Below are 14,878 nucleotides of genomic sequence, written 5' to 3' on the forward strand. Positions count from 1 at the left end.
AAAGGGAAGCAGCAAACAATTGTTTAGCACTCGTGTTCTTTTTTTTTTTTTTTTTGCAGTACGCGGGCCTCTCACTGCCGCGGCCTCTCCCGCTGAGGAGCACAGGCTCCGGACGCGCAGACTCAGCGGCCATGGCTCACGCCTGTGGGATCCTGCCGGACCGGGGCACGAACCCACGTCCCCTGCCTCGGCAGGCGGACTCTCAACCACTGCGCCACCAGGGAAGCCCACTCATGTTCTTCTTGCGACAGCCTTCATTTCTCTTTTCTGTCTTCACTGGGAAAAGGATTTTCTCAATGCACTGCAAATGCTGCAGCTCCCATAGCCCCTCCCCACATAAAGGTGACTGTACTTGTCAGAATTCCTATGACACGCCACACACAGTACCTGTGCTCCGTACCCGCTTTAACAATCTTGAGCTGAAAACAATGGAAGTTGTATTCTGGTTTTGCTTTTTAAAGCCTGAAGCCAGATGCTAGGATCTATTCTGTACTTCCGAATCTCGACTTAGAAAACTTTTCCTTCTCCTTTCTTACAAAGGATTGCGTCAAGAATACACTATGTGGAAAACAAGCACTATTTACAATAGCCAGGACCATAGAAGCATCGACAGATGAATGGATAAAGAAGATGTGGCACATATATACAATGGAATATTACTCAGCCATAAAAGGAGACGAAATTGAGTTATTTGTAGTGAGGTGGATGGACCTAGAGTCTGTCATACAGAGTGAAGTAAGTCAGAAAGAGAAAAACAAATACCGTATGCTAACACATATATATGGGATCTAAAAAAAAATAGTACTGATGAACCTAGTGGCAGGGCAAGAATAAATACGCAGACATAGAGAATGGACTTGAGGACATGGGGAGCAGGAGGGGGAAGCTGGGGCGAAGTGAGAGAGTGGCATGGACATATATATACTACCATATGTAAAATAGATAGCTAGTGGGAAGCAGCAGCATAGCACAGGGAGATCAGCTCCGTGATTTGTGACCATCTAGAGGGGTGGGATAGGGAGGGTGGGAGGGAGGGAATATGGGGATATATGTATGTATATGGCTGATTCACTTTGTTGTACAACAGAAACTAACACAGTACTGTGAAGCAATTATACTCCAATAAAGATCTATTAAAAAATAATAATAGGGCTTCCCTGGTGGCACAGTGGTTGAGAGTCTGCCTGCCAATGCAGGGGACACGGGTTCGTGCCCCAGTCTGGGAAGATCCCACATGCTGCGGAGTGGCTGGGCCTGTGAGCCATGGCTGCTGAGCCTGCGCGTCCGGAGCCTGCGCTCCGCAACGGAAGAGGCCACAGCAGTGAGAGGCCCGTGTAACGAAAAATAATAATAATAATAATAATAATAGTATCTGCCCCTCATTTAAAAAAAAAAGAAAAAAGAAATCAGTGCATTTCCAGGCCATGAGACTCCAGATGTGTGCTACTGTATCAGCCCATGGCTACTGCTGTGTAACAAAAAACCACAAGCCCTCATACGCAATATACTTATTGTTCATGCATCTGGAGGTCAGCTAGTTGTCCTGACTGGGCAACTGGGGTGACTGGGCTCTGCTCTGTGTGTCCTATCTCCCAACAGGCTCTCCCAGGCCTGTTTTCACCACAGTGGTGGAAGGTGCAAGAATGCAAGCAGAGAGATACAGTGACTTTTTTCAAGCCAATGTCTGCATTATGTCTGCTAAAATCCCTCTGTCAAAGGAAGTCACACGGCTGGGCCAGAATCAGAGTGGAAGGGGGCTCTGCAGGGTTACATGGGGAGGGCATGGTTACAGGGAAGGGAGAAAAACAGGGGCTATGAATGCAATCCATCTAGCACAGTCTTCACATGTAACAGTAACTTTCCAATTCATAGTTACACTGATCCAACCATCTACTCTTCTCTGCTCTAGGAAAGACAGAACAGCTGCAGAAAGTCCAGGGAAAACAAAGGCATCTGAGAGGAGGGAGAGCAACCAAGTATTTACTGACAATGCTCTATTCATAATCCACATTTAATTCACATTCAAAAGGATGTATTGACAATCTGCCAGGTTTTAATAGCTCCACCTTTAAGTGGCATCTCTGCAGCAGTAGAAATATCAAGCTTCCTGCCTCTTTGAGAAGCAAGGGCCTGGGCTCGCAAGGTAAACAAAGGGTAATGAAACAGCAAATGGCAGGGTGTCAAGTTGTTGGAAGGTGTCTAGCAGGATGCCACGGAAAAACGGTTTCATTCTGGTCTCACTTAACGTCTTCATTAATGATCTGGAAGAGGGAGTAAACAGCACATTAATTATAATCACAAGTGATGCTAAATTGGGATTTGTTGCCTCCACCAAAGGAAGGGACTCTGAAAGACCAGGCAGGAGATGGATCCAGCTTGGAAAAGGTGAACAGCATCTAGGAAAACATCACTGCACGTGGCAGGGGACGGAACAAGTCATTTGGAAGCAATGAGGTTAAAAGCCAAAGAAGCTGCCTGAAATCTTTTCTGGGACAACCTAGGGTATTCACACATAAACCAAAGACGTGGCATCAGGAAATTAGAGACAAGCAAGCTGGAGCAGGAGAGGGGAGAAAGACAACACAATTTGAATGATAAACTAGGGAGCTTGAAAATTTCCCCTTCACAGCTTCTTTCTCCTACTGGCATAGTAGCTCCCAAGGGCAGGGATTCGTGTTGATTTGTTTTCTGCTATATCTCCAGCACCTGGAATTATGCCTGGGACATACAAGGCACTTAATAAACATATGTTGAATGAATGAATGAGGAATGGAGTGTAACTCCTGAAGAAAGAATCAAAAGAGGCTTTCTCTCCATAAGGCACAAACCAGTCAAAGATGGGTTTAAAAGAAAAACAAACAAACAAAACAAACACTGGGGATTGGGAGGAAATGAACAAAGTGGAAATAAATAAAGGTCCCTAGAGAACTGAGACCCTCTTGGCTTTATCATACAGTGCTAATAGTAGTCGCAGTAGTAATAGCTGTAATAGTGGTGATAAGTATCTTCACTGTTCTAAGTGCTTTGCATGAATTATCTTGTTGAATCATCACAGAACACGGAGGCATGTTCTATCATTGCCCCCATTTTATACATGACGTATAGAAAGACTAAGTAACTTTTCCACGGTCCACAGTGAGAGTGGTGGGATTTAAGTTGATGCAACCATATCCCGTGTTTTTTACTACTATATTACATTGCCTACCACACTGGCTTAAGGGAAAGGGGAGAGGTGGGAGGGAGAGAGGGAGGGCTAAAGGGAAGGGGAAGGAGAGGAAGAAAACCAAAAGGAAAAGTAAACAGAGTCAAAATAGGGCAGATGATTCTTCCCCACCTCCCATCAGGGAACCAAGCTCAGTGTGAGCATGAGACTGAAAACTTAATGCAGCTCTTCTCCCTGTAAGTGTTTCATGGTCTCTGCCCTAAATATCATCTAGTATTTAAAGACACGTTTTTTTTTGGTACAAAATACCCCTTAATTCTAAACTGAGTACTTGATCTGGTGCTCAATTGAAGAAACCATCTGTAGTTTTCCTTTATTTTCTTCTTTACTCTTCCATTTCTCAGCTCTCTTCAAGAAAGTAAAAAGTCTGGAAGTTTATGTTTTACACATGTACTCATTATTTTTCTGTACATTATTCCTTATTTTCTTCACATTACTGCATGCCTCTGTCATTTGTACATATCAAGAGTTGAGGATGTAAAACCATATACACTGTACTTTATAGGTGATTTAAGGGACTTCCAAGGGTCATTATTTACAGGAATTGGTTTTTGTCCTACACTTTGACCTTAAAACAAAACCCCTTTGTCCTGTCCTCCTTTGAAACCACTCTACATTGCTTAATGTTTTTGCTCATGGTTCTAATTTTTAAATGATTGTCTTTGTTTTGTCTGATGTTTATTATGTGAATACTTGCAGGTCATAAATTTGTCTTCTGTAATCACCAGCATCTATAGAGGCAACATGGTCTGAGGTGGGACAGATTGACGCTAAGGCAGAGACAAACCGTGATTGGAGATGGAATCCTGAAACAGCAAGAAACTGGGTCCAGCCCTCAAGGGACTCAAGGGTGTTCTAGTTCCTGAATTTTGTCCTCTGCTTCTAGAGTTTTATTCCCTAAATTTCTTCCTTCCTTCCTTCCTCTCTTCCTTCCTTCCTTCCTTCCTTCCTTCCTTCCCTTTTTTGGTTGTTCAATTTGAGTTTCTGTCTCTTACAAACAATTCCTTAATAATGCAATGACCTGGGCTTCCCTGGTGGCACAGTGGTTAAGAATCCACCTGCCAATGCAGGAGACATGGGTTCAAGCCCTGGTCCGCAAAAATCCCACATGCTGCGGAGCAACTAAGCCTGTGCGCCACAACTACTAAGCCTGCACTCTAAAGCCCGCGAGCCACAACTACTGAAGCCCAAATGCCTAGAGCCCACACTCCGCAACAAGAGAAGCCACTGCAATGAGAAGCCTGCTCACCGCAGCGAAGAGTAGCCCCCCCTCACCACAACTAGAGAAAAGCCCACTCGAAGACCCAATGCAGCCATAAATAAATAAATAAATAAAAATAATGCAATGACCTTAGGGTCTGTCTAATTTTAAAAGTCTATGCTTTGATTCTGGGATTCTAATATTAACATTGATTGGAGGGGTCAATTTAGTGCTCTAAATTGTGCTCTGGGGGACAATGGGAAACCGTTGTTCCAGATAATTCTCATGCTGTGTTCATCTAGAGAGAACTAAGAATTCACTCTAAGTTTGATGCCCAAGCAGTGATAAATATTCCAGCGAGAAGAATTCCTAAGGCTGATCAAAGGTGGTATAAAATGTTGCTCTCTCAAAATAAAGATGACAATAGAAAAGCATTTTCCAAAGTGTGTTTCTGTTAGAATAGGGTGACCATATAATTTACTCTCCAAACTGGTACACTTTGGGGAATTAAAGTAGATGCCTTTAGCAATTATGCAAGGACAGCAGGTGTAAAATATGACTGGTCACCCTATGTAAAATATGTCTCAACAAAGGGGGTTCCTTGACCTCAAAATTTTGGGAAGTCTGCATACTATATAGTTTCTTCTTGAGAATCACAACACCCATACTATTAAAAGCTCTGAGTCCTATAGTAAAGAAACCCACTAAATGTCATCTAAACCAGCATTTCCCAACTGACTTGATTATGAAATCTTTATTTTCAATAATACCTTCTACCATCCTAGGGACTCAGTGTTCCATAGAGCATACTTCAGAATATGTTGACCTTGAACATGTCTTATTCAATTATAGTGTAACCTGCTATCTCCTGAATCTATAGGACACCAAAACAAAAATACCTTCCCACCAAGCTCCTATTTGCCTGAAATTTCTACCATTATTTCCTCCTTTAAGGACCTTTTAAAGGATATGCACATTGTAATGGGGTTAGGCATTATGTCATCTGGAGAGAATAACTCATTAGCTAGCTAAACATTAGTGATAATTAGGTTATCTGAATAGCCACTTACCACGCATAGATTCTGAGCGAACGGGTCCCCCAGGAATTGTCTTCAAGGGAGGAATGGGAAAAAAAGGGTCTGGATCGGAGGACACTGGCCTGTGCAGTATTTTAGTGGAGGGTTTGGTATTAATATGGTTCCCAACCTTTACTCCACCAAAGCTCACTTCTCTTTACTGGCTCCCCCATATCCCTAGTTTTAAAAGATGTTGCCTCCCAAATAAACTGAACTTACTCAACTGTAGCATTTGTAACTTTATTGTCATGTTTCCCCTGCCCTTTACTTTCTTACTTCTGAGAAAGCTCCTTCCCAACTTCAACCATGAAGTTCTAGAAAGGGCTTCTCTGGTCTTTTAAAAATCCCACCTCTCTGGAACTACTGACTAGTCTAGGGTGAGCCTCCTGGCCAAGCTGGGCCAATCAGGGAGCTTTCCTGGGATTGTTGACATTTGGATCAGAAGGGACAAGTCTCAGTCCCCCTTGGGCTATCAAAGCTGTTGGATGTAGGTGTGGGAGAAGCCAGTTTCCAACCATACGGAAGAAGCTGGTCTTAGACCAGGGTTTCCCAACAACTATTGACAGTTTGAGTCAGATAATCCTTGGTTTTAGGGGGGCTATTCTGTGCATTGTAGAATGTATAGCAGCATCTTGGCCTCTACCCACTAGATGCCAGTAGCATCTCCCCCCAGATATTGCCAAATGTCCCCTGGAGGGTAAAGTCACTCTTCACCATTGGTCAAACCGATCTAGAGAATGAAGCCCGTATTCAGAGAAGAGCACAGGTGAGAGCTAGGAAAATTTGAGAATGTCTTGGTGACATTTAAGGCACTGGTCCCAGTGGTCCCTGAGGCTCAGCACACCCCAGTTCTTCCTGTGGATTGATTTCATGAGCTAATTAATTCCACTTTTTTTCCCCCTAAGCTGGCTCAAGTTGAATTTCTCTAGTTGCACACAAGGGTGCTGTGTTCATCTATAATTTCCATTTGGATTTTTGACAAACTGAAAATAGCTCACTTCCTTGCTCTCTTCCTCCTGTCTCCCCCCACACCAGGTTCACGATTACATTCAAAGACCCCAAGAGTCAGGGTTCCCCTAACCCTGTCCTAGACTGAGAGCTTTGATGCATGAATGAGGACAGAGGTAGTAAAAGTGAACCCTAAGCTGGATCTAATATGCATCAAAAGAAACTAAAACAGTTTCTTTTCCTTTCTTTCAGCAGCGAGCAGCAGAACTGGGTTTGCCTAAAGATAATTTTTTTAGGGGGATGAGGGCTGTGGGGGAAGGGAAGTTTTGTTTTTTTTTTTCTTCAATAGTGGGAATATGCAAGGCAAAAAATAGAATAGAAAGCTGATGTCTTAGTGTCATAGCAAGCCTTTCTCTGGAGCTGTTATAAGCCGCAGGGAATTTGGCACCAAAGCCAGTGACCATATGCCTGCTGGGTCTGAGGAAAAGATGTGCCCTGTCCTGCCAGCTCAGAGCTACACAGACATTGCCTTTTGAACCACCAGGCCCTGGGCCTCTTCAGAACGACCCCAACCCCTGCTCTAGGACTGAGCCTCCTGACAGCTCCCCCCAACCAAAGTGCACAGGCCAGTGCAAGGTAGAGCTTTCATAGGCCCAGCTTCACCCCAGGTTTGCAGCTGGGAGCAGAGTACCTAGAAAGGGGCAGGGGCTGGTACTCAGGCAGGACACATCAGGATAGCCATAAGGTTGTTAAACTATTGGAATGTTTCCACATTGGTGGGTAAATTGATGCTCTCCTGAGCCAACTGGGCAAACCTTTCCCAAACTTGATGCTCCAGGAACTAAAGGGTTAATCCCACACAGCATGTGGCCCAGGACTCAGCTTCTGAGCAAGCTTGCTTCTCTTCTGATTGGTTGATGCTGGTGCCATCCTGGTTGTTATATATTTTAATATTAACACTGAAAGGGAAAACTGAATCCTGGGGGAAAGGGATGGGAGGGTGGCAAAGATTTCATTTATTTCCACATTCTGCTTTGGAATGATCCCGCATTGTTGCTTATTCTTTATGAATGCATTTATTCTGAAAGCATTTTGGCCTTGCACTTGAAGATGAAGCAGGCTTGGCTCCTGCTGAAGACACTCACGGTCCAGCAGGGGAGAGAAGACATGCACAGTAGGTAGAGAGCGCACAGGTGATGCAGAAGGTGCTCTAGCTGGAAGGCTGCTGGGACTCAGCTGACAATACCTTCATTTCTTCTGGAGGTTGTGAGCTTTCTGTGGTTTCCTGGGAGTTGGGATGATTGGCAGTGTGCACCTGCACTCTCTTTTGGTCCTTCCTGATGGGCGCTGGTAGGAATTTGGCTTACCTCCTACCACGGAAGAAGCACACCATCATCCAGGCCATATCCAGGCTTTGCTGCCACCCACTGAGCCACCAAAGCCACATGTTTGCCACGGGACTGATGCCATTAAACAGAGCTAAATTTAAACTGGAGGGGGCTTCTGTTGTAGCTATTTCCTTGGATTACTTTTACTCTTTCTAATTTAGGCATGACAAAGGAAAGAAGCTCCAGCATCCCTCCTTAATTCAACTTAGTCTCAGGTCAAGGGGAAATAAACCAACCATTTAAAAATGTCTCCTCTTGAGAAGGCAAAGGAAAAGGCTATGGAAAATGGTGAGCTGAGTTCATTCTGGTCAAAATATAAGAAAGACCCCAAAATGACCCCTTCAATAAATATTCTCTCCCCTTCTTCCTATATCTATTTGTCCTTCCACAATATCACCCCATCCCTCTGCCATCCTGGCCCCATTAAAGCAGGATCCTATGCTCATGCAACAGTCAACTATTAACTGATAAGGCTTAACAACTCCCAGTAGGTATTTGCATTTTAATAGAGAATTATTGAAGACCAAAAAACTTTCAGAGTCCGAAAGAACAAAGCACCGAGTTAGAGACTGTGAGGTAGATATTTGGGAGAGCAGAAAATTGTCCAGATTACTCTCAAGCTTAACATGTTTATTTTGTCCCCTTCACAAGGGACATTTGTCAAACCCCCTTCCTGTGTTCTCCCCTCTGATCCCCACTCCCATCCCATCTCTACAAACACATCAGCTATGGGGTACCTGAGAGAGAGAGCCGTCTTTTATTTAGTGAAAATTCTGACAAACCATTCTGGTTATGGAAGGCTAGCACTCAGGGTGGGGGGGAGTGAATTGCTTGGCTTAAAGATATAAAGAGAGGGTGGCTGGGTTGGAGGCTATCCTCTAAAATGGAGGAAATAAGAAAAAAGAGATGTAAAAAAGAAACGAATGGAGAATATGGGGATAGATCATGTCTTCATACGGAAGACTGGCCAGTAAGAAGTTCATGGTACAAGAAAGACCAATGGACTTAATAGGGATATTTAACGTTTAATTTTAAGTTGGGGTGAGTATGTATGCATATGCACTTGCATGTGCTACACTGAGTTAAAAGCAGCCCCCATACCCTCAAAATTTCAGTAAAAGTTTGCTATGCCTGTGTCAACATGCAATTTTAGGGAAGTGCATGTGCTTGAGTAAGCAGTACTGGCTGCAATCCCAGATAAAGCCCGAAACAAATGAACCTGAACACAACACGTCTTCATTTCTCACCCTGGCCACAATGAGGACACGGCATTTGAAACACATGGCCTCCAAGGTCAAGGACCTGCATGATGTTAAGAATGACACTGATCGCGCAATGTGGAAAAGGAACAGCATAGAGGACGTAGAATGGAGATTGAGAATCAAACGGAAGCAGGAAACTGAAGCCAGAGGTGACTGGGAGGAACTTAAAAGTCACAGAGAATAGTATGGTTTGTTGGGAGGGATGCTGATTTCTGGCAAAAGTGAGATAGGAATTCGAGTTGATCTTTAAATCTTTAAAGACAAGGCGATTGCAGGCTGAGAGAATCGGGGACATCTAGATCGCTGACATTTAGTCACTCTGAGATAGGGGTACCTGCCCTTCCCCCAGTGGTATTTCCAATATGTGCCTGTTTCAATCTTCTGGCCATCTTTAGCATGGACATGGAAAGAATAAATTAATTTTCCAGGAAAAATGGGAAGTCAAATCCCATTGTTTCCACTCTTAGACAAAAGACCATGAAAAGGCACAGGCTAACAAGCCGTTGGGCCTGAGATGACAAAAGCAGCAGCATCCTTGAGCGGTGATGCTAGGGTTGTTCTCAGTAATGGGACACAGGATGGGCCACAGCACCACCCAATGGGGAACTCTGCTTTCAGGCCAGGTCCCAAGTAAAAAGAGACTCTTCCCACCAAAGGGGTGCAAAATCCTGCTCACATGATTACAGATAGTGTTTGGGAAACAGCAACTAGACCACAGAGAGGAAGAGAAGTGCATGGTTAGCACCCTCAAAGGTGCAGCCACAATATAAATGCTAATGTGAAAACTATGCAGGACTTCAAAGGGATCTGCCTGGCTGCAGAAACCACGGCTGACACAGGTCAGCTTGAGAGAACTCATGGCCAACAGAGAGAGGGCTCAGAATAGAGACAGAGTCACAGGCCCAAGGACCTAGACCAAAAAATTTACAAAAAGGACAGGAGAGAGGCCAAGCCTCCCTAGACAATATACATAGAGGGGATTTTGAACATTGTGGATGCCAATGCCAAGAACTTTCTGCAAATAGCAATGAGGGCACAGGAGTGGCTGCCCTAAGATCTATTCTTCATTCTCCTCCTGCTCTGCTCTATATCCCACAAGGTGTCTGTGTTAAGAGGGTGAGAGATGGGCTGACCCTGCAGCTGCATTTCCCAGGCTGCCCTGGGCTCAGCCACGGGGAGGCAGTCGTGGGAGACTGGAGCTGGAGGAGGGAGAAGCAGGGACTTCCTCTAGCAAGGGCTGTGTCTGAGCTGCCAGCTCCTGCCAGCTAGGCCTGTGGCGGTTCCTGTGTCTCCAGGTGACCCCGGCCCCCGGGCTCCAGCAATGCTGCCTTCCCCCTTTGTCCCTCCAGCTCAGAGGCGGCAGTGGCCTTCTGCTGTTGCAAATCTCTGGGCCGCCTCGATCTCCCATTTGTCTTCTTAACATTTCCATCACCCATGTAACCAATTCCCCACATTAAGCTCCCTCTGTTTTAAATATCCAGAAGGTTTCCGCCGTCCTGGTTAGAACCTGGCCAATATAGCCCTGAAATAGGAAATATCATCATGCAGAACAATAGGGGGATGAGACGTTGTGGGCACAACCATGAAGAAGTGGAACACAGGCCGAGGACCTACACCCCATTGGTTAAGGACCCCACCCCAACCTAGAGAGAGGGTACTGGAAGGTAACACTGGAAGAAGGCTGGTTATGCTTAAGCAAACATTTAGTGAAGTGTTTGAACACAGTTTTCATTCCAGTGTGTGGATTCAGTGATTCTCCCCCAATCTTTCTGTAATGTTAATGAATGTGGGCTCTATGAGATCAAAATTTTTGATATGGAAATAATTTTACTCACAGAAAAGTGGCAAACATAAGAATAGGACAAAGGACACCCATAAGCCCTATCCCCAGATTGACATACTGCTGGCATTTTATTCATGTGCATAATAATGTACTCCCTCTCATATATAAAACTTATGTGATTATTTTAATTGCACAACCATACTATATAATTACATAATACTTTTCTGAACATTTGAGAGTAGGTTGCCTACATCATGGCCTGTTACCCCTAATTACTTCAGTGTGTATTTCCTAAGAATTGGGATATTCTAAATCACCATAACACAGTTATCAACTTCAGTGAATTTAACTCTTATCTAACGTGTTTAGGGTATTCCAACTGATAATTGACCCAATGATGTCAATTGACCTAATACTGTTCTTTACAGCACTTTTTTCCCAGCTCAGCCTTTCTTTGTATTTTATGACACTGACACTTTTGAAGACTATAATGCTTCTCTCTCTCCCTCTCTCTCTTTCAATAGAACTTTCCTCATTTGGGATTGGTCTGATATTTCCTCATAGTTATATTCAGGTTAGGCATTCCCGACCAGAATACATCATTGATGTGTCCTTCTCAATGAATGACATTTGAAAGCACACACCATCCCTCTGCCCCTCATGGGTGATATCAATCTTTATCATCTGGTCGAGATGTTGTGCGATTTCTGCACTGAATAGTTACTGTTCTTTCCTTTGCAAATGGTGACCAGTCTCTAGAGAGACACTTAAGGCCATGCAGATCTCTTGCTCCTTGTGAAAATTACCTCCTAGATTTAATCTATTGGTGATTCTTGCCTAAGCCAATCTTTATTATGATAGTAATAAAATGGTAATTTCCCACTTCAGCACTCCCTGTCCATTGACTGGTGAGAATTTGGCATTTTACTATAAGCAAGAGCCTTCCCTTCTCCCTTGTGTGTTTGTTTATCTACCTATTATTACAATGGATTCATCAATTTCTAATTTTTCAATAGTTTATAATTCACTGTTTTCCTTAATTATTTGATATTCACATTATCCCAGATTTTGCTGGTGGGAACCCTTTCAAGCAGTCTCTTGGGTCCTCCCTACATGCACTCATCATTTTTTTAAGCACTTCCTTACGCTCTAGTATTTATTAGAAGATGTCTGAGGCTCATCTTGTACTTCCCAGGGGAGGGATTTTTGTATGTTTTGTTCATTGGTATCTCTAGTACTGAGAACCACGCCTGATCATAATAGGTGCTCAATAAATATATGTTGATTGATTGAATAAGGTTCTGAATTAAAACCCTCTTCAGGTACTAAGACAGATAACTGGGCTGGACAAAACCTAAATGTTAAAGTTAAGATTTTGGTGGCCAAAAGCCTTTGAAAATGTTTAAACCCTGTAACCTACTAATTCTATTTCTAGGAATCATTCCTAAAAGGAATAATCTGAAATTAATATAAAATGCGATTGCACAATGATATGAATATAGTATTATTTGCACAAGGAAAATTTAGACACAACGTCCAGAACTGGGGGAATGGTTAGGTAAATCTATGCCACATTCTCATGCTGTCATATAAAGCAGCCATTAGAAGTTAGATTTCTGGAAATTTATTAATAATGTTATAAAATGCTTTTGCTCTGATATCAAGTGGAAAAGAAGCGTCCAAAACTGAATAAATAGTATACCTGAAACATATTAAAATACACATACAAGAAAAATCAGAAGAAAATATAGAAAAATTTTAGGAGGAATTGCCTCTGTGTGGTAGGATTATGTGTTTTTCTTCTTTTTACTTTCTTTTGCATTTCCAATTTTTCTACAATGTGCCTGCATTTCTTTTATAACTAGAAAAGTTAAGTTTTTGAGAAGCAAAAAAACATGAATGTGCCTAATGAGAATAAGCTAAGCGGTATCCCTCATGTTTGCTTTGTGTGCTACATGTTTCAAAACCAGTCCCATGTTCTGAAAAGCACTTCTGACCAAACAAAATAGACGAGTGTAGAACACTTTCAAGACATTATCAAATAAGATCCTTTACCTGGAACACTGCACCAGGCTTCTTCTATCTGTCAACATCTTTTCCGTCCTTCAAGGTGTCTTCCTTTGATTTCTTGCAAAAGCAGACCCTAAGACAAGGGTTTGGGTGCAGGTGTCTTCCTTGAAAGAGGAGAGTGATAAGGTGTGTGTTAATGAGCAGTTTACTACTGAGAGTAACCTGGGGCTCAGTTCCCAAGGGGGTCATCTGAGGAATTTCGAAAATGTGCCACAGAATTATTCCACCCAGGATGGGGAAGCTGGGGTATGGATTCCTCAGCTCCTATGTCTTGCTGGCTGAGGGTTGCCTCTGGGGGCATTAACTCTGACACTTGCAGGCTCCCCTGCAAGGAGACAGAGCAAACTTTGATGACCCTGGAAAAAGCCTCAAGCAGAGAAGCAGAGAGTCCCTTGAGGTGAGAAGCTGGCAGGCTGTCCCCCACAGCTGCTGTGAGCTCAAGGTCCTGGTATGAACTGGGGTGAGGCATCAACAGCACCTGCTACAGTGTCCCAGTTCTGATTTATCCCCACACCAAAGAAGATTTCAAGTCTGTCATAAAAACATCAATCTCTTCCTTCATCTGTACTTCCATAGCCCTTTTCTTTATGATGCCAGTACTTTCTGCGTGAGCTTAGGTACCTCTTTATGCATCAGTTTCTTCATCTGTAAAATGGGGATGATACTAGTTCCTGTGGTAGATTACAAAAATGTCTACTACGATTCTTTACTGCTCTGGCATCCATGCCCTTCACAGAATAACTCTGCAGCTCCTCTCTTTAAGAGGTGGAGCCTCTACCCCATTCCCTGAATCTAGGTTACCCTTGTAAATTTGCTTTGGCCAAGTGCAGATGAAGCAGAATTGACTGTGTGCCAGTTTCGAGATTCGTCCTCTAGAGGTTTGTGTGCTTCCACGTGCTTCTTGGAATCCTGCCTCTGCCATGAGAATAAGCAAGAGCTAGCCTGCTGGAGGAGGAAAGACAGAGTAAAATGGAAGCAAAGTGTCTCATCTGAGACCTTCTCAGACCAGCCAGTCCCCAGCCACCCAGATGCATGGGAGAACTCAGCCAAGGTGCCTCGGCCAACAGCCCGCTGCCCCAGAAGCAGAAGCTGCCAGCCAATGCTCAGACTTGTGAGCAAAAATAAATGTTGTTGCATGCCACTGAGGTTTTATGGTTGCTACACAGCCTTATTATGGTAACAGATAACTGATACAGCACTGATTTCCCTAAGGATTAAAGATATATGTAAACACTGCAGGATTTTGCACAGGGCCAGGACCATGATACCCTTTCCTCAAATGTTAATTATTATTGTTATAAAACTATCGCACCATCACAGTGTGCCGTGTTTTCAGATTATTTATATATATGTCGGTTTCTCTTACTAAACTAGGGGCTCCTGGATGATAGGAAACCAGATCCAATTCATCCCTGATGACATAGTTCTCTACACTCAGGAACCCATAATTTAGTAGGGGGACAGATGTGTGCAGAAAGTCAGCTGTGGGGACTAAAGGTAGCAAAAGTCCAAAAGTGCTGAACGCAGAGCTGAGCACGGAGAAGATGCCCAATGATGATGAAATAAATAATGCAAACCAAGCATCCCCAACGTCAGGGCATTTTTATGCAAGGTGAGATCTGTAAGGACTGGGCCAGCCCTCACCTCCACCTCACAGAAGCACAGCCAAGGCAATGATGAGCTTATTTGGTGGTTTTACAGCTAAATATGGCTGCGGCTCATGCTTTCAAGCTCTGTCTTCCTCCAGAGACCAACCATCACATGATGAAAAAACTAATTAGAGCAAGCATGATGCCCAGAATAAGCAGCCTATTAAGGAAAGTTGAGTCGAATGCAAAAAGACATCTATTATAAATATATTCTCAATAAGTATTTACTTGTGTGTGTGTGTGTTTCCCCCAACCTTTCTAAGGGAGTTTATTGTTTG

The 14,878-nt window shown here is 43.5% G+C and overlaps 1 long non-coding RNA gene across 2 annotated transcripts in view; it reads right to left on the bottom strand.

The window, feature by feature from the left end:
* Positions 1-1,960: 1,960 nt before the first annotated feature.
* Positions 1,961-14,878, bottom strand: part of LOC113618898 (uncharacterized) — a 54,949-nt gene continuing 42,031 nt past the window's right edge. For both annotated transcript variants that reach the window (XR_003432182.1, XR_003432183.1), the window contains 2 exons: positions 12,937-13,055; positions 1,961-2,261 (listed from right to left, as the gene is read on the bottom strand). This is a non-coding gene — a long non-coding RNA (uncharacterized LOC113618898). The remainder of the gene's footprint in view (positions 2,262-12,936; positions 13,056-14,878) is intronic.

Source organism: Aethalodelphis obliquidens, unplaced genomic scaffold (genome assembly GCF_003676395.1).
Source record: "Aethalodelphis obliquidens isolate GAN/ISIS:26980383/991018 unplaced genomic scaffold, ASM367639v1 scaffold6, whole genome shotgun sequence".
Taxonomy (NCBI): Eukaryota; Metazoa; Chordata; class Mammalia; order Artiodactyla; family Delphinidae; genus Aethalodelphis; species Aethalodelphis obliquidens.